The sequence below is a fragment of the Lissotriton vulgaris genome, chromosome 4_1, assembly GCF_964263255.1.
Source record: "Lissotriton vulgaris chromosome 4_1, aLisVul1.2, whole genome shotgun sequence".
In the NCBI taxonomy this organism is placed as follows: Eukaryota; Metazoa; Chordata; class Amphibia; order Caudata; family Salamandridae; genus Lissotriton; species Lissotriton vulgaris.
In genome coordinates, this window is record NC_141691.1 from 149,386,338 (window position 1) to 149,405,217 (window position 18,880).

At 50.1% G+C, this 18,880-nt stretch overlaps 1 long non-coding RNA gene across 2 annotated transcripts; it reads right to left on the reverse strand.

The window, feature by feature from the left end:
• Window positions 1–217: 217 nt before the first annotated feature.
• On the reverse strand, window positions 218–18,535 carry LOC147718504 (uncharacterized). 2 transcript variants are annotated; one of them, XR_015295290.1, is made up of 3 exons: window positions 18,493–18,535; window positions 12,360–12,549; window positions 218–824 (listed from the first exon to the last, which is right to left on the reverse strand). It is a non-coding gene; the product is annotated as an uncharacterized LOC147718504 (long non-coding RNA). The 2 variants fall into 2 exon arrangements; XR_015295289.1 differs by lacking the exon at window positions 18,493–18,535 and having other exon boundaries at window positions 12,360–13,292.
• Between the last annotated feature and the right edge of the window lie 345 nt (window positions 18,536–18,880).

Here is an 18,880-nt window from a genome sequence, read left to right on the forward strand (position 1 = left end):
TCTGCTGATTATCTAGAGGCTACCAGGCCTTACAGTGACACCTCGTCACCCAGAATACCCTCGGCACCCTCTCCAATCTCACACCTCAGCAAAGAGCCTTTGATCAGCATTAAACAGGCGAGTGCTCCCCCCTGGGGCGCTACCTCCCGGCATAAAACACCACCTTGAGTGTACCCGTTCTTTGAGGTAGACAGTACCATATAGGAGAGGTGCAAAATAAGTGTATAATCTTGTTGTAAGCCTTTATTACTGCAGGACATAATCAGGGTTTCTTTGCTACAACAGCTTGAATTATATACAACACTACATTGGGCGCTAAAAACTGGAAAAATTCACATTGGAATGTTTAGAACTCCAACTGCTCAAAATTACTCAAAACGTAACCATGAACAAATCAATTTACACTGGAAGAATACTGAAGCATTTGCTGTGCGTAATATACTAAAAAAACAAAACATAAAACCGGTTTGCCCATAGGCAATTAAAACAGAAGTGGAATGCATGCAGGGTGAACGAACTGCTCAACTTTGCGGAAAATTGTTCTTTAAGTCCACCAATGCAGTGTGCTAAAGTGTTTGGTCTTTCAGGGCAGTTTCTCAACTAGTTTTCATCAGTGGTGGTTAAGTCCCCAGAGTAATCATTTGGGTCAGCAGCATCATCCGCATCTGCACTTTCTGCCTCCACATTATCTGCTCCTCATTTTCATCGTTTTCACCATCAATGTCCTCCTTTTCGTTTTGCTCATTGTCTTCATCATTCGCATCAGTTGTTTCCTCAACTACCGATTCTCCTGTTTGTTCAACGATTTCAAAGGGATTCTCACCCTAAAAGTAAACACAAGTTTTAAACCATCTTTAGCAAAATTTTGCAGAACAAATGCACACTAACTATTACAAAAGTAACAGCAAAAGTCTTGTGTACAGTGCAAGTAAAGAACTCAGATTTCATATCACAAAAAAGCAGAAAGAATGTATTATTAGAAAAGGCATCTTACAACGGGGAGAACATATGCAGGACTTCTAAATTTTAGAGTATGTCCAGACAGGCCATAGGATGGAAAAATCCATGCCAGGTCTATGAACGCCCATGAGCTCCGAGGAGTCCTTGTACAGAGGGGGCGATGACTGGAATATTGAGGGTGGGCATCACATTTCCAAGAAATTTACAATTTTTTTGGTGAAACTCAGTACGGAAGAAGTGTTATTTGCAAAGCTGAGTTAGGAGTAAACAGATCTGAACATTCAATATGCAGTGTGAGCCCTGGAGGCAGGAAGGGTGGAAGTGCATCCACAGCATTACAGGCTGCAAGCTAATTGTTGATGGTAATTAACTTATCAGTTTGCAGCATGTGTACCTGTTTGATTTAATTAATGATTTTATTTAATTTGTATAGCTCTTGAATCACCCCCAGGGGGGTATCTCAGCGCTTGGAAGCACAGCATAGGTCATGGGTACTCACAAACGTTCTCTCAGGGGCCAAATTTACACTGTGGTTTGTGTCCGAGGGCCGCACCAGTGGGGGCGGGGTCAGTGGGGGAGGTGGCAGGGCTAGAGCAACAAAAAAAAACAACTGACCATGAGGTTGATCACTGGTCCCTGCAGCGGACACCTTCGTCCACTCAGCCACCAGATCCGGGATACACACATCTCTTGCTCTCTCTTTGTCTCCCTCCCTCACTCTCCCTACCTCTCCCATACTCTGTTCCCCACCCTCTGTCTTCCTCCCCCTGTCTCCCTTTCCCTCTCTCACTCCCTCCCCCCTTTCCCTCTCACTCTGTCTCCCTTTCCCTCTCTCACACCCTCACTCTGTCTCCCTTTCCCTCACTCACTTTCCCTCCCTTCCTTTCCCTCTCACTGTCTCCCTTTCCCCCTGTCACTCCCTCACTCTGTCACTCCTTTTCCCTCCTTTCCCTCCCTTTCCCTCTCACTCCCTCACTGTCTCCCTTTCCCACTCTCACTCCCTCACTCTGTCAGGGCAGTTTTCAGGAGTCTTCCGAATTTAAGATGGTCCAGACACTGTCTTAGGGCCAGCTGTAGTTGATTCCAGATGAAGGGTGCGAGAAGGACTTGCCTCCGGGTCTAGCCTTTTTTATGTTGGGGCTTTTGAGGAGCGATTGGGAGCTGGCGCGCAGAGTCCGAGCCGGGTAATAGCGGCGAAGTTTCTCTACTACATCGGGAGGGCCATTGCTCCAGATAGCTTTGTGTGTGAGACAGCAGATCTAGAATTTCACGCGCTGTCGTATGGGCAGCCAGTGTAGCTGATGAGGGAGGGGAGAGGAAGCTGATCTGGGGGGAGCATTCAGAACCGTGCAGGCGGCTGTGTTTGGTATCATTTGCAATTGGTTTAAGGAGGACTCATTTGCTGCAATCAATAGGGCGTTGCAATAGTCCAGCTTGCTTGGTATCAGGGCCTGTGTTAGGGTTTTCCTTGTTGTGTCGGGGACATAAGTAAAAGCTTTCCTTAGTAAGCCATGGGTGTGGAAGCAGGATCAGACTGTGTGAGTAACGCGTTTCTTCATGTTTAGGGACTGTTGAAGGTGAACACAGAGGTTTTTGACTGTGGTTGCCGGGGTCGGGGTGTGCCTAGTTCTGGGGGCCACCAGGAAGGTGACCAGAGGAGGGGGCATCTCCAAAGAGCAGAACCTCAGTTTTTGCAGCGTAAGAAGTATGTGCGGACTTCTGTGAGCTCCCCATTCCTATCGCAATACATAATGCCTTACATACTAGAGTCACATTTTGTACAGCGTGTTCCTCCTGTCACAAATCAATATTTCAACTATTTATTAAACAATTATTGCTTGAAATAGCCTGGAGGTAGGACAGCAAACGCGCATATATACCTAATTTACGAGACGGTTTCCAGTTTCCCTTTGCTGCTGGGGGGGAAGAGTTGCATCATAAATACCAGAAATCATGTTTCCACAATTTAATCGCCAGTAACTCCTGAAATATTTAACAATGTTAATACCAGATCTGCCACGATTGTCACATTTTATGTAATATCCTAAATCAGATACAAGCAACACGTTGCGTCCAAGTGAAAGAGGCCCATTAGACTCTAATGCAAGCCTAAGGTTTAGTAATAATAGCCAACGAGGATATAGTGAGCACTTCTGACTTGCCCCCTAGGTTCAATGCACCACAGACATAATGAGCCCCTGGGTCTCATCGTAACAGACTGTGCACTCTGAAATACACCTTAAAATGTAGCTCCTTCAGATTCACCCAAGTTAATTTTCAACTGGGGGGTGCTCTGGTCCACGGATGAGTGGCGTATGCTCAGATCCAGGGGTGAGTGGCGGGTGCTCTGGTCCAGGGGTGAGTAGCGGGTGCTCAGATCTAGGGGTGAGTAGGGGTGCTCTGGTCCAGGGGTGAGAGGCAGTTGCTCTGGTTTAGGGGTGAGTGGCGGGTGCTCTGGTCCAGGGGTGAGTAGCGGGTGCTCAGATCTAGGGGTGAGTAGGGGTACTCTGGTCCAGGGGTGAGAGGCAGGTGCTCTGGTCCAGGGGTGAGTGGCGGGTGCTCAGATCTAGGGGTGAGTAGGGGTACTCTGGTCCAGGGGTGAGAGGCAGGTGCTCTGGTCCAGGGGGTGAGTGGCGCGTGCTCTGGTCCAGGGGTAAGTGGTGGGTGTTCTGGTCCAGGGGTGAGTGGCGGGTGCTCTGGTCCAGGGGTGAGTGGCGGGTGCTCTGGTCCAGGGGCGAGTAGCAGGTGCTCAGATCCAGGGGTGAGTGGGGGTGTTCAGATCCAGTGTTTAGTGGCGGGAGGCAGACACGGTGTAGTTGTGAGTGATTCCTGCAGAGGTCCTGTGGTGATGGCAATGTCCAGTGTAGGGGTGAATGACTGGTGCCGAGGACCAGTGTGGGGGTGAATAACATGCGCGGGGGTGCATAACGTGTGCGGGGGTGCATAACGTGTGCGGGGGTGAATGAGGGGTGCTCGGGTCCAGTGTGAGTGACGGGTGCCGTTATCCAGTGTGAGTGACAGGTGTGGAGGTCCAGTGCAGGGTGAGAGATTCAGGTTCATCCCAGCCACTCGTTCGTCTAAACCTCGCTCTCATCCAGCACCGACTCCGCTTCTCACCCGCCCAGTATTACAAAATAATCCAGCGCCCACCTGTTCGTGAGCCGAAGGGGTGGCAGCGAGGGGGTGAGCTCTCCGTCCGCCATATCCCGGCTCAGGACGCCTCCGACAGACAAACACTCACTGAGTAATTACAACACCTGGCTGCTGCGCTCCATCACAACAAACTTCGCCCAACCGGAAGTTGCATTCTGAAGGAATCCGAGCTCGAAGCCGGCCCGGCCGGGTCTGGCTCCTCTGGAATGCGGCTCCACCGGCGCAGCCTCGGCCCAGGCCTCGGGGGGATGGATGCGGGCGGGCCACGGGCGCCTGCTCTGGGCACCAGGTTCAGGCAGAAAAGGGAATGGCTGGTTCCGTCTGAACTCAACAGGAGGCAGTTCAGAGAGCAGCCGCTGGGCGGCGTGCCTGGCGTTTACAAGAGAGCGCCAACCTGCCAACCACTCCCAAAAGACAATGAGGCATTACCCTGGCTGCCGTAGCCTGCCAGGGAGAAGAGCGCAGAAGAGCATGGCAGGCAGGGGGTGCACAATAATAGAGTGAAAGCCACAGACGTATGCCAGCTGCACCCTGGCCATCAGACCCCATCTCTGCCCGCCAGCGACATAATCTTCGAACGTCGCCCTCTGGTAGCAGCGCACACACCCGGTCTACCCAGCCCGTCATCATCCCAGGCTGTGCGCCTCACCCATCGGTGCCATAGATAGAGGTAGGGCGATAGATAGAGGGAGGGAGGGCGATAGATAGATAGAGGGCGATAGATAGAAGGAGGGCAATAACAGACAGATGTCCCTTCCAATGGCTAGCCTCCATTTATGGAGCTAGCCAATGGAAGAGCAGGCGGGACAAAGCACCCATACTGCTAAACAAAAGGTTTCGCCTGCGCGAACGCTGCTGCGCAGCAGATCGCCAGCGAAACCTAAAAAACAGAAGCTGTCTATCTAGAAACATACCTTTTTTTGACCGCATTGCCATTTGATCCAGGTTTTCTCAATTTAGGTTTTTTGCCGACAAACGCCCCTCCAATGGGTTTATTAAGCGATTGCATCATCTTTCTTTTCATCCACCTTCCAGCAGGCCCACCAAATACTAGACTTTTCTGGTAGTCGACAACAATTCCAGGTCTCTGCATACCGCCATAATCCTGCAAATTGATAACATAAAATTAGCAGAGAGTATGCAGATAAGGCAAGTTACATGGTGTGCAAAAATGTGTTAACAGTTTTATAATAATGGCAGGCATAATCCAAGAACCAATGTTGGGTGGTCAAGGAATTCGTAGGCTAAGCAGCAGTTGTTGCCATTCTGGTAGGTGTAGATACTTCTTGGCTACAATTATGAAAACTGCAGTAAGGACACTGCTGTACAGGTTTTCATTTGCATTAGTGAGTTGAGAAATAAAGAAGATAAAATGCTTATAAACATGTGTGTGGTTGGGTCTGGTAGCGCGTGTGGTTTGGTTGTGTGTGGTGTGGTTGTGTGTGAGAGAACAGGGAGTTAGAGAAGGAGGCGGGGTGAAAGAACAGCAGATCAGCACAGTAAAAGAACAGGGAGTTAAAGAAGGAGGTAGGGTGGAAGAGAGCAGCAGATCAGCACGTGAGAAGACAAGAGAACAGGGAGTTAGAGGAGGAGGTAGGGTGGAAGAGAGCAGCAGATCAGCACGTGAGAAGACAAGAGAACAGGGAGTTAGAGAAGGAGGCAGGGTGGAAGAGAGCAGCAGATCAGCACGTGAGAAGAGAAGAGAACAGGGCGATAAATAGAGGGAGGGCGATAGATAGAGGGAGGGAGGGCGATAGATAGAGGGAGGGAGGGGCGGTAGAGTAAGGGAGGGGCGATAGAGTAAGGGAGGGGCGATAGAGTAAGGGAGGGGCGATAGAGTAAGGGAGGGGCGATAGAGTAAGGGAGGGGCGATAGAGTAAGGGAGGGGCGATAGAGTAAGGGAGGGCAATAGAGTAAGGGAGGGCAATAGAGTAAGGGAGGGCAATAGAGTAAGGGAGGGCAATAGAGTAAGGGAGGGCAATAGAGTAAGGGAGGGCAATAGAGTAAGGGAGGGCAATAGATAGACAGATAGATAGATAGAGGGAGGGTGATAGATAGAGAGGGAGGGCCATAGATAGATACAGAGGGAGGGCGATAGATAGATAGAGTGAAGGAGGGCGATAGAGGGAGTGTGATAGATAGAGGGAGTGCGATAGATAGAGGGAGGGCGATAGATAGAGAGAGGGAGGGCGATAGATAGAGAGAGGGAGGGCGATAGATAGAGAGAGGGAGGGCGATAGATAGAGAGAGGGAGGGCGATAGATAGAGAGAGGGAGGGCGATAGATAGAGAGAGGGAGGGCGATAGATAGAGAGAGGGAGGGCGATAGATAGAGAGAGGGAGGGCGATAGATAGAGAGAGGGAGGGCGATAGATAGAGAGAGGGAGGGCGATAGATAGAGGGAGGGAAGGCGATAGATAGAGAGAGGGAAGGCGATAGATAGAGAGAGGGAAGGCGATAGATAGAGAGAGGGAAGGCGATAGATAGAGAGAGGGAGGGCGATAGATAGAGGGAGGGCGATAGATAGAGGGAGGGAAGGCGATAGATAGAGAGAGGGAAGGCGATAGATAGAGAGAGGGAAGGCGATAGAGAGAGGGAGTGCGAGAGATTGAGGGAGGGAGTGCGAGAGATTGAGGGAGGGAGTGCGAGAGATAGAGGGAGGGAGTGCGAGAGATAGAGGGAGGGAAGGCGATAGAGAGAGGGAAGGCGATAGATAGAGAGAGGAAGTGCGAGAGATTGAGGGAGGGAGTGCGAGAGATAGAGGGAGGGAAGGCGATAGATAGAGGGAGGGCGATAGATAGAGGGAGGGAAGGCGATAGATAGAGGGAGGGAGTGCGATAGATAGAGGGAGGGAGTGCGATAGATAGAGGGAGTGCGATAGATAGAGGGAGGGAGGGCGATAGATAGAGAGAGGGAGTGCGAGAGATTGAGGGAGGGAGTGCGAGAGATTGAGGGAGGGAGTGCGAGAGATAGAGGGAGGGAGTGCGAGAGATAGAGGGAGGGAGTGCGAGAGATAGAGGGAGGGAGTGCGAGAGATAGAGGGAGGGAAGGCGATAGATAGAGGGAGGGCGATAGATAGAGGGAGGGAAGGCAATAGATAGAGGGAGGGAGTGCGATAGATAGAGGGAGTGCGATAGATAGAGGGAGTGCGATAGATAGAGGGAGGGAGGGAGGGCGATAGATAGAAAGAGGGAAGGCGATAGATAGAGAGAGGGAAGGCGATAGATAGAGAGAGGGAGGGCGATAGATAGAGGGAGGGAGGGCGATAGATAGAGGGAGGGCGATAGATAGAGGGAGGGAAGGCGATAGATAGAGAGAGGGAAGGCGATAGATAGAGAGAGGGAAGGCGATAGAGAGAGGGAAGGCGATAGATAGAGAGAGGGAAGGCGATAGAGAGAGGGAAGGCGATCGATAGAGAGAGGGAGGGCGATCGATAGAGAGAGGGAGGGCGATAGAGGGAGTGCGAGAGATAGAGGGAGGGAGTGCGAGAGATAGAGGGAGGGAGTGCGAGAGATAGAGGGAGGGAAGGCGAGAGATAGAGGGAGGGAAGGCGATAGATAGAGGGAGGGCGATAGATAGAGGGAGGGAAGGCGATAGATAGAGGGAGGGAGTGCGATAGATAGAGGGAGTGCGATAGATAGAGGGAGTGCGATAGATAGAGGGAGGGAGGGAGGGCGATAGATAGAGAGAGGGAAGGCGATAGATAGAGAGAGGGAAGGCGATAGATAGAGAGAGGGAGGGCGATAGATAGAGGGAGGGAGGGCGATAGATAGAGGGAGGGCGATAGATAGAGGGAGGGAAGGCGATAGATAGAGAGAGGGAAGGCGATAGATAGAGAGAGGGAAGGCGATAGAGAGAGGGAAGGCGATAGATAGAGAGAGGGAAGGCGATAGAGAGAGGGAAGGCGATCGATAGAGAGAGGGAGGGCGATAGATAGAGAGAGGGAGGGCGATAGATAGAGAGAGGGAGGGCGATAGAGGGAGTGCGAGAGATAGAGGGAGGGAGTGCGAGAGATAGAGGGAGGGAGTGCGATAGATAGAGGGAGTGCGATAGATAGAGGGAGTGCGATAGATAGAGGGAGTGCGATAGATAGAGGGAGGGAGGGCGATAGATAGAGAGAGGGAGTGCGAGAGATTGAGGGAGGGAGTGCGAGAGATTGAGGGAGGGAGTGCGAGAGATAGAGGGAGGGAGTGCGAGAGATAGAGGGAGGGAAGGCGAGAGATAGAGGGAGGGAAGGCGATAGATAGAGGGAGGGCGATAGATAGAGGGAGGGAAGGCGATAGATAGAGGGAGGGAGTGCGATAGATAGAGGGAGTGCGATAGATAGAGGGAGTGCGATAGATAGAGGGAGGGAGGGAGGGCGATAGATAGAGAGAGGGAAGGCGATAGATAGAGAGAGGGAAGGCGATAGATAGAGAGAGGGAGGGCGATAGATAGAGGGAGGGAGGGCGATAGATAGAGGGAGGGCGATAGATAGAGGGAGGGAAGGCGATAGATAGAGAGAGGGAAGGCGATAGATAGAGAGAGGGAAGGCGATAGAGAGAGGGAAGGCGATAGATAGAGAGAGGGAAGGCGATAGAGAGAGGGAAGGCGATCGATAGAGAGAGGGAGGGCGATAGAGGGAGTGCGAGAGATAGAGGGAGGGAGTGCGAGAGATAGAGGGAGGGAGTGCGAGAGATAGAGGGAAGGAAGGCGAGAGATAGAGGGAGGGAAGGCGATAGATAGAGGGAGGGCGATAGATAGAGGGAGGGAAGGCGATAGATAGAGGGAGGGAGTGCGATAGATAGAGGGAGTGCGATAGATAGAGGGAGTGCGATAGATAGAGGGAGGGAGGGAGGGCGATAGATAGAGAGAGGGAAGGCGATAGATAGAGAGAGGGAAGGCGATAGATAGAGAGAGGGAGGGCGATAGATAGAGAGAGGGAGGGCGATAGATAGAGGGAGGGCGATAGATAGAGGGAGGGAAGGCGATAGATAGAGAGAGGGAAGGCGATAGATAGAGAGAGGGAAGGCGATAGAGAGAGGGAAGGCGATAGATAGAGAGAGGGAAGGCGATAGATAGAGAGAGGGAAGGCGATAGATAGAGAGAGGGAGGGCGATAGATAGAGGGAGGGAGGGCGATAGATAGAGGGAGGGCGATAGATAGAGGGAGGGAAGGCGATAGATAGAGAGAGGGAAGGCGATAGATAGAGAGAGGGAAGGCGATAGAGAGAGGGAAGGCGATAGATAGAGAGAGGGAAGGCGATAGAGAGAGGGAAGGCGATCGATAGAGAGAGGGAGGGCGATAGAGGGAGTGCGAGAGATAGAGGGAGGGAGTGCGAGAGATAGAGGGAGGGAGTGCGAGAGATAGAGGGAGGGAAGGCGAGAGATAGAGGGAGGGAAGGCGATAGATAGAGGGAGGGCGATAGATAGAGGGAGGGAAGGCGATAGATAGAGGGAGGGAGTGCGATAGATAGAGGGAGTGCGATAGATAGAGGGAGTGCGATAGATAGAGGGAGGGAGGGAGGGCGATAGATAGAGAGAGGGAAGGCGATAGATAGAGAGAGGGAAGGCGATAGATAGAGAGAGGGAGGGCGATAGATAGAGGGAGGGCGATAGATAGAGGGAGGGAAGGCGATAGATAGAGAGAGGGAAGGCGATAGATAGAGAGAGGGAAGGCGATAGAGAGAGGGAAGGCGATAGATAGAGAGAGGGAAGGCGATAGAGAGAGGGAAGGCGATCGATAGAGAGAGGGAGGGCGATAGAGGGAGTGCGATAGATAGAGGGAGGGCGATAGATAGAGAGAGGGAGGGCGATAGATAGAGAGAGGGAGGGCGATAGAGGGAGTGCGAGAGATAGAGGGAGGGAGTGCGAGAGATAGAGGGAGGGAAGGCGAGAGATAGAGGGAGGGAAGGCGATAGATAGAGGGAGGGCGATAGATAGAGGGAGGGAAGGCGATAGATAGAGGGAGGGAGTGCGATAGATAGAGGGAGTGCGATAGATAGAGGGAGTGCGATAGATAGAGGGAGTGCGATAGATAGAGGGAGGGAGGGAGGGCGATAGATAGAGAGAGGGAAGGCGATAGATAGAGAGAGGGAAGGCGATAGATAGAGAGAGGGAGGGCGATAGATAGAGGGAGGGAGGGAGGGCGATAGATAGAGGGAGGGCGATAGATAGAGGGAGGGAAGGCGATAGATAGAGAGAGGGAAGGCGATAGATAGAGAGAGGGAAGGCGATAGATAGAGAGAGGGAAGGCGATAGAGAGAGGGAAGGCGATAGATAGAGAGAGGGAAGGCGATAGAGAGAGGGAAGGCAATAGAGAGAGGGAAGGCGATCGATAGAGAGAGGGAGGGCGATAGAGGGAGTGCGAGAGATAGAGGGAGGGAGTGCGAGAGATAGAGGGAGGGAGTGCGAGAGATAGAGGGAGGGAAGGCGAGAGATAGAGGGAGGGAAGGCGATAGATAGAGGGAGGGCGATAGATAGAGGGAGGGAAGGCAATAGATAGAGGGAGGGAGTGCGATAGATAGAGGGAGTGCGATAGATAGAGGGAGTGCGATAGATAGAGGGAGGGAGGGAGGGCGATAGATAGAGAGAGGGAAGGCGATAGATAGAGAGAGGGAAGGCGATAGAGAGAGGGAAGGCGATCGATAGAGAGAGGGAGGGCGATAGAGGGAGTGCGATAGATAGAGGGAGGGCGATAGATAGAGAGAGGGAGGGCGATAGATAGAGAGAGGGAGGGCGATAGATAGAGAGAGGGAGGGCGATAGATAGAGAGAGGGAGGGCGATAGAGAGAGGGAGTGCGATAGATAGAGGGAGGGAGGGAGGGCGATAGATAGAGAGAGGGAGGGCGATAGATAGAGAGAGGGAGGGCGATAGATAGAGAGAGGGAGTGCGAGAGATTGAGGGAGGGAGTGCGAGAGATAGAGGGAGGGAGTGCGAGAGATAGAGGGAGGGAAGGCGATAGAGAGAGGGAAGGCGATAGATAGAGAGAGGGAGTGCGAGAGATAGAGGGAGGGAAGGCGATAGAGAGAGGGAAGGCGATAGATAGAGAGAGGGAGTGCGAGAGATAGAGGGAGGGAGTGCGAGAGATAGAGGGAGGGAGTGCGAGAGATAGAGGGAGGGAAATAGATAGAGGGAGGGAAGGCGATAGATAGAGGGAGGGAGTGCGATAGATAGAGGGAGTGCGATAGATAGAGGGAGTGCGATAGATAGAGGGAGGGAGGGAAGGCGATAGATAGAGAGAGGGAGGGCGATAGATAGAGAGAGGGAGGGCGATAGATAGAGAGAGGGAGGGCGATAGATAGAGAGAGGGAGGGCGATAGATAGAGAGAGGGAAGGCGATAGATAGAGAGAGGGAAGGCGATAGATAGATAGAGAGAGGGAGTGCGATAGATAGAGGGAGGGAGGGAGGGCGATAGATAGAGAGAGGGAGGGCGATAGATAGAGGGAGGGAGTGCGAGAGATAGAGGGAGGGAAGGCGAGAGATAGAGGGAGGGAAGGCGAGAGATAGAGGGAGGGAGTGCGAGAGATAGAGGGAGGGAGTGCGAGAGATAGAGGGAGGGAGTGCGAGAGATGGAGGGAGTGCGATAGATAGAGGGAGGGAAGGCGATAGATAGAGGGAGGGCGATAGATAGATAGAGGGAGGGCGATAGATAGATAGAGGGAGGGCGATAGATAGAGGGAGGGAAGGCGATAGATAGAGGGAGGGAAGGCGATAGATAGAGGGAGGGAGTGCGATAGATAGACGGAGTGCGATAGATAGAGGGAGGGCGATAGATAGAGAGAGGGAGGGCGATAGATAGAGAGAGGGAGGGCGATAGATAGAGAGAGGGAGGGCGATAGATAGATAGAGGGCGATAGATAGAGGGAGGGCGATAGATAGAGGGAGGGCGATAGATAGAGGGAGGGCGATAGATAGAGGGAGGGCGATAGATAGAGGGAGGGCGATAGATAGAGGGAGGGCGATAGATAGAGGGAGGGCGATAGATAGATTGAGGGAGTGCGAGAGATAGATTGAGGGAGTGCGAGAGATAGATTGAGGGAGTGCGAGAGATAGAGGGAGGGAGTGCGAGAGATAGATTGGAGGGCAATAACAGACAGATGTCCCTTTCAATGGCTAGCCTCCATTTATGGAGCTAGCCAATGGAAGAGCAGGCGGGACAAAGCACCCATACTGCTAAACAAAAGTTTTCGCCTGCGCGAACACTGCTATGCAGCGGATCGCCAGGCGAAACCTAAAAAACAGAAGCTGTCTATCTAGAAACATACCTTCTTTGACCGCATTGCCATTTGATCCAGGTTTTCTCAATTTAGGTTTTTTGCCGACAAACGCCCCTCCAATGGGTTTATTAAGCGATTGCATCATCTTTCTTTTCATCCACCTTCCAGCAGGCCCACCAAATACCAGACTTTTCTGGTAGTCGACAACAATTCCAGGTCTCTGAATACCGCCATAATCCTGCAAATTGATAACATAAAATTAGCAGAGAGTATGCAGATAAGGCAAGTTACATGGTGTCCAAAAATGTGTTAACAGTTTTATAATAATGGCAGGCATAATCCAAGAACCAATGTTGGGTGGTCAAGGAATTCGTAGGCTAAGCAGCAGTTGTTGCCATTCTGGTAGGTGTAGATACTTCTTGGGTACAATTATGAAAACTGCAGCAAGGACACTGCTGTACAGGTTTTCATTTGCATTAGTGAGTTGAGAAATAAAGAAGATAAAATGCTTATAAACATGTGTGTGGTTGGGTCTGGTTGTGCGTGTGGTTTGGTTGTGTGTGGTGTGGTTGTGTGTGAGAGAACAGGGAGTTAGAGAAGGAGGCGGGGTGAAAGAACAGCAGATCAGCACAGTAAAAGAACAGGGAGTTAAAGAAGGAGGTGGGGTGGAAGAGAGCAGCAGATCAGCACGTGAGAAGAGAAGAGAACAGGGCGATAAATAGAGGGAGGGCGATAGATAGAGTGAGGGCGATAGATAAGATAGGGAAGGAGGGCGATAGAGTAAGGGAGGACTTTATTTTTCTGACACCGAATCCGACATTGAATTTCCTGCCACCCCTGGGGACGGGAGCGATTAAGGTACACATGAAAACACCCAGCGAGCGGACCGTTCTGTTCCTTCATCCAGACCTGCAGGCGCAAGGCGCAGACTACCTGTCGTTCCAACCCATGACGGGGCGAGACCGGTGGACATTAGCAGGACCGGCAGACTGTTAGGACCGCCAGCTAAACTTCAGGACTACATTTGTGGATAGTGGAACCATATGTTCTCTATCTGTTTCTACTGTTCCCATCACCCCCAAAGGAGGGGGATGCGTTGTGTTTATAATACTTGTGTCCCTCCTAGGACACCTTACTAGACGTGCTTCCCAGTGTCCCTGCGAGGACACCGTTTAGCAGTGAGGTCACCAGCTGATAACTGTCACATATGACAGTTACCAGCTGATCGCCGAGCTGACTGCCGCTTCGCTCCATGTTAGGAGCAAACGTGTTGGTCGGAATAAAGAAGTTAAGAACACTCAATAGTTTTGTATTCTTAACACACTTTGCCAGGGCCGGTTCTGGTTCCCAGTCCGGCCCTGCAAGAGCATCGCCAATACCTGCTTAAAATATGCACTAGATGCAGTGGAAACATCAGACCGACATTATGATAGGAATCACTGAGAGAGCTATGCCTCGTTAAGAATTTCAGGTTTTAAGTTCTTAGGCGCTAGGTGGTACACTGGTGAATGGCCGCCATTAAGTTAGGCTCTCACCGTCCGGAGATCTAAATCCAGCATTTATCCTTTCAAATCGGAGTATGCTTGCTTTGTCATGGGCAGGAGAGCATCAGAGCAGTACCACCGTTGAGGAGTATGTATCCTCCTGGGCGCGAGAATGTCTGGGCAATAGTACTATCGAAGAGTATGCAGCCTGCTAGTGGGAGAACATCTGGTACTACTGCTATTGACGAGTGTGCAATTTAATGGGCAGGGGCATGTTCTCGCAGTACCACCATTGAAGAGTATACATCTGTTAAGGTGGGACAGCATCTGAGCAGTATAAATCCTCATGGACACGAGAGCAGTAACAGGGTACCACGGGTGGTTATGCGTGTGTCCCTCCCCAATCCCACTTGCATCGCTACTATTTTCTTGAATGTCTCCCCAATTCCTAGGTATTATAAGTTGAGAGCAGTAGAGGTGGGATCAAATGCCTCCTTTAAAAAACAGAGCAAATGCTCATTAACCACATCAGATGAGACTTGCCTTTTTAATACGCAAATCTTTACCCATGTGGACAGTAGACTCCTTAATCCAAGTATATGCAGGGACAGATGGACAGTGACCTGGGCATGACCTGGGCAGCCCTCTGGGCCTGGTAGATGGACCAAGGGCTGAGTGGAGCATTATCGGGGAGTGTTTATATCAGGGAGGGATGTAAGAAATGGCGACAGGCTCAGTGGTTCTCGCAAGGTACTAAAATGGACGGCCTTGCAACCGACCGAGCAAAGAGACTTATGATTGACTGAGGAGCAGAGTGTGGACCCTAATACCCTGGTCTTCATTGCTTGAATTTGCTCGCGAGAAAGAGTGGCCGAATCGTGTCACTCATAATTACACTGAAATTTAAAAAAATTCACACATGCATTCTGAAACTTGGCATCTATCTGATGTAAATATTATTTCTCTCTGGTCTCACAGTCGTCCCTGGCATCCCAAATTCGAAGGCGAATTGCGACGCGATATCACAGAGAAGAAGGTGGTGGCCTCTGTCTGATGTCGTCGTAGGTATTGTGTTTCACCACTGCGGCGCACGCACGGTCTCCGCGACCTCAGTCCACTCCCTGGAGGGCGCGTGACCGCGCTGTGATGAGTCAGAGAGCAGGTGCCTTTCTCTTGAGCTTCAATTGCAACACCGTTCACCGCTCAGATTCCATATCATTTACCGCCCGCCTTGTAGCAGTAGCTCTTCGTTTATAGAAGATCTCAAAGACTTCATCAGCGACCAATACTCTCAAAGTGACAATCAGACCATCGTGGGTGACTTCAATCTCCACTGGGGCACACCACAAGACTCCTCTGCGAACTCACTGGCCACCTTCCTCTCGGCAAATGATCTTATCCAACACTGCACTGAACCAACCCACTCTAAGGGCGCAATCCTGGACCTTGTTATTTCTAAAGCAGGCATGCTTTCTACTACTACCCCTATTCATGTAGATTGGTCTGACCACCACCTCATCCCATTCTCTCTTCAACTTTCACACTCTATAACTCTTGGCCAACCCAAGAGGGCCATCTCCTGGTTCTGTGATGCCAAAAACATTGATGTCGGTCCCCTCTGTGAATCAGCTTTGCTTTCACTTCCAAGGCTAGACCCGAACATAGCTGTTGACGATCTCACCTCCCAATGCCTCACAGTTCTTGAAGCTGAAATTAATAACGTCGCTCCACTCAAAAGCAAAAGGATAAGGCCCACTCCCTCAGCACCTTGGTTCAACAAATCCCTTTATGAGGAAAGGAAGCAGCTAAGATTCCTGGAGAAGCAATGGAGGCAATTGCCTTCCACTGACAATTTAGCCTTGCTTCGCACAGCAAGATCCAAATACCACAAGCACATCTTCCTTGAGAAAGCGACGCACTTCAAAACCCTCCTTGATTCCGCCAAAAATAGACCCAAAAAACTATTCGATCTCATCAAGACTCCGAGCTGCTCTCCCCCAACCTCCAAGGTGGAGGATTCTACAAAGAGAGCAGCGGATTTCGCTACTTTCTTCGATGGAAAGGTGAAATCACTTGTGGATCAGGTTGCTCATCCTACACCTCCAGAGGAGCGCAAATCCTTAGCCATTTGGCAGAGCTTTGACCCCATATCTGAAGATGCCCTTCTCAAATGCATACGCGAAACAAAGCCCTCCAACCACTCGCTTGACCCTATCCCCAGTGCCATTGCCTTTGACTTCTATGCCCATTCCCTCCCCTGTTGGACCACTCTGATCAACCTCTCCCTCTGGCAAGGCTCCCTTCCTGTCCCCTTCAAAACTGGGCAGGTCACCCCTCTGCTGAAAAAGCCCACTGCTGATGCGAATGACCTTTACTACCTCATGTATTGGTTGCATCATTCTTAAAATGCGTAATCAAATGAAGAAAAGCTATTTGTATATGAATTGTGTAAAGTAAACTGGTCGTAACTGTCTTAATAGCCTTTTTTAACCTAAATTTGTATAATTGAACATCTTATAATTAATATTAACTATGTACTGTATATGTGTTTTTAACTGTACACTTTTATGTTTTTTTCATGCAAAAATCGAATAAAGCTTAATTGAGTTGAATACACTTTGTACAAAAGATTACCAATTGTGGGGCAGATATGGAGATTTGCTAAATGATAGAAAGATTCACATTTGTAAGACGCAGATGATTTGCCAGCTTGTTATTTGAAACAATACCTGGATTTGGTGTTTTGCCCTACAGGCATTTTCATTTTTTAGCAAGAGTTATTGGCCCCAATTCATAAACTGCATTTTGTTAAAAGTAAAGTAGTACTACTTACTACAATGCAATTCTCAAACCTGCGAGTAGAGATCTTCACCTCTTCCGGCTTTTTCTGTGGAGAGATCTCCACACATGTAAGATTACTACTTGGTAGTAAATGTGGGAGGGATGGGGTGGGTGGGAAGATGGGGATTAACTACCGCAAAAATGTAAATAAGGGGTTTGGGGGCAGGCTACTTCAAACAGTCACCCACATAAGAGTAAACCCACTGCTGTTCAGAAACGACACATCTAAAGTTACTACTAAATAGTATTAAATGTACTCTGACACAGCCTTGTAGCAAGTCAAATACCACACATGCCATTCACAGGTATTGTTTCACACTCCCTTAGAAAATAACAGGCTGGGACTTAAAATAACACCCAATAGAAATAATGTTAACTAGATAAAATTTATTTGATTTTTAAAATGTATGTATATTTTGTTTAACGTTAAACAACTCTAGCCTAAATCTGTGGCCATCAAGAGAGCCAGATATGCATTAAAGGTTGCAAACCCTGGTGGGAGGATTACAGGTGGATATGTTGCTTTAAGTCCATTAGTAATGCCAAGTGTACTATATAATTCACCACACATTATGTCAAAGACTATCTGATATCTGCAAAATAAAAAACAAATGTTGTGGAATATTCCACTTTAAAGGCTTATATACAGATCTGACAAAGGGAAATGCTGAATGGAGCAATTAGCTTTGTGAAGGAAGTCTGGGAATCACTGCCCATGTGTGTGTAGAATAGTTTCCTCTCTTAGTGTGCGGGGAACTACAGAAGAGTTGTAGTTGTGAGAGTAGATATTGTCACTGTAGGCCGAACACAAGTGGCACTATGGAGAATTCAACAATAGGTAATACAGACAAAAAGGTGGCGTTGTCTGTCAGACGTAAATAATCACAAGGTTAGTGAATATCAGGAGGCAGCAGGTGGCACTGCCGGAAGTGAAAGTGTGCATACATACGCACTTAAGGCCACCAGAGAAGATAACAGGTGGTTGCTAGAGTCGTGCCTTATACAGGTTCCTTTAACTTAAGGATTACTAATTGAATGTCAAATTGCAAAATATGGTATAGCTAACCGTAACTATTAATTGATGTCCATACTCTGACGTGTAATTGGGAATGTTTCAAAGCATGATAGATTGGCCCCAGACATAAACTACTCGTCTCTTCTGTACCACCTACGGACGCATTTTAATGCTCTGGTCCAAATCTAATATTTACAAACCCAGGGATCCCATGAAGGCACAAGACAGTAGTTTGTTAGTTGAAATCTGTAATTTTAATGAGGCACAACAGGTTTACAAAGCATACCGCCATCAGCCGGGGAACCCAGTGACTACAAAACCTGTATCTGCCAATCCCAAAATAGTGATCTGCGCTGATGCAGCGGAGTTCTCTGATGTGTGAGCCTCACATAACACAATTCACCACAAAATGTGGCAAGCGCAAATGGGGTGGAGGTATATCCAGCAGAAAAAAAGTTGTTTTTGCACAGTGCGTTGTTCGCATGACTTGTAAGGGCTGACCACAGTATCTTCCCCAGTTCATTGGCCTCACCTGTTTTGTAAAGTCCGCGCTATATAAAAATGCATAAATAAATTTAGGACATCTAAGTAACTAGCTCCGCACCCCCGCACCACCCTAGTGACGCCACTGTGGCGTCTTCCCACGGAGCGCGACCTGCGAGCCTGTCGGATCTGCCACCCACGAGAGGCACCCCCGCACCACCCTAGTGACGCCACTGTGGCGTCTTCCCACGGAGCGCGACCTGCGAGCCTGTTGGATCTGCCACCCACGAGAGGCCGCGGCACTGCCTAGGGAAACGGGCCGCATAAGTACAAGGCCTGGAGGGGAGACCATCCTTACCTAGGCTGCCGCATTCACGGAGGAGCGTCCACCTCCTGGCAACGTAGAAAATGAATGTGCGCATGCGCATGTGCGCACAAACCTTAATGTGCGCATGCGCATGTGCGCACAAACGGGGGGTGCAGTCCCTGATGGGCGGGGTATTGAAACGTCATGAAACGTCATAAAAATTAATGTGCGCATGCGCACCATTGGTGCGCATGCGCACAATGACAGGGGGGGCGCTCAGTCATGGGAGCAGCGGATTATAGAACACCGGCACATACAAGTTTGGTCGAAGTAAATGTTAGAGTAGTCCCGTTGCCGCAACTTAGCAAGAGATATTTGTTGCAAGCCAAATTATCTCTTTACCATCCAACCTTGTTGAATCACTGTTGCCAAACTGATG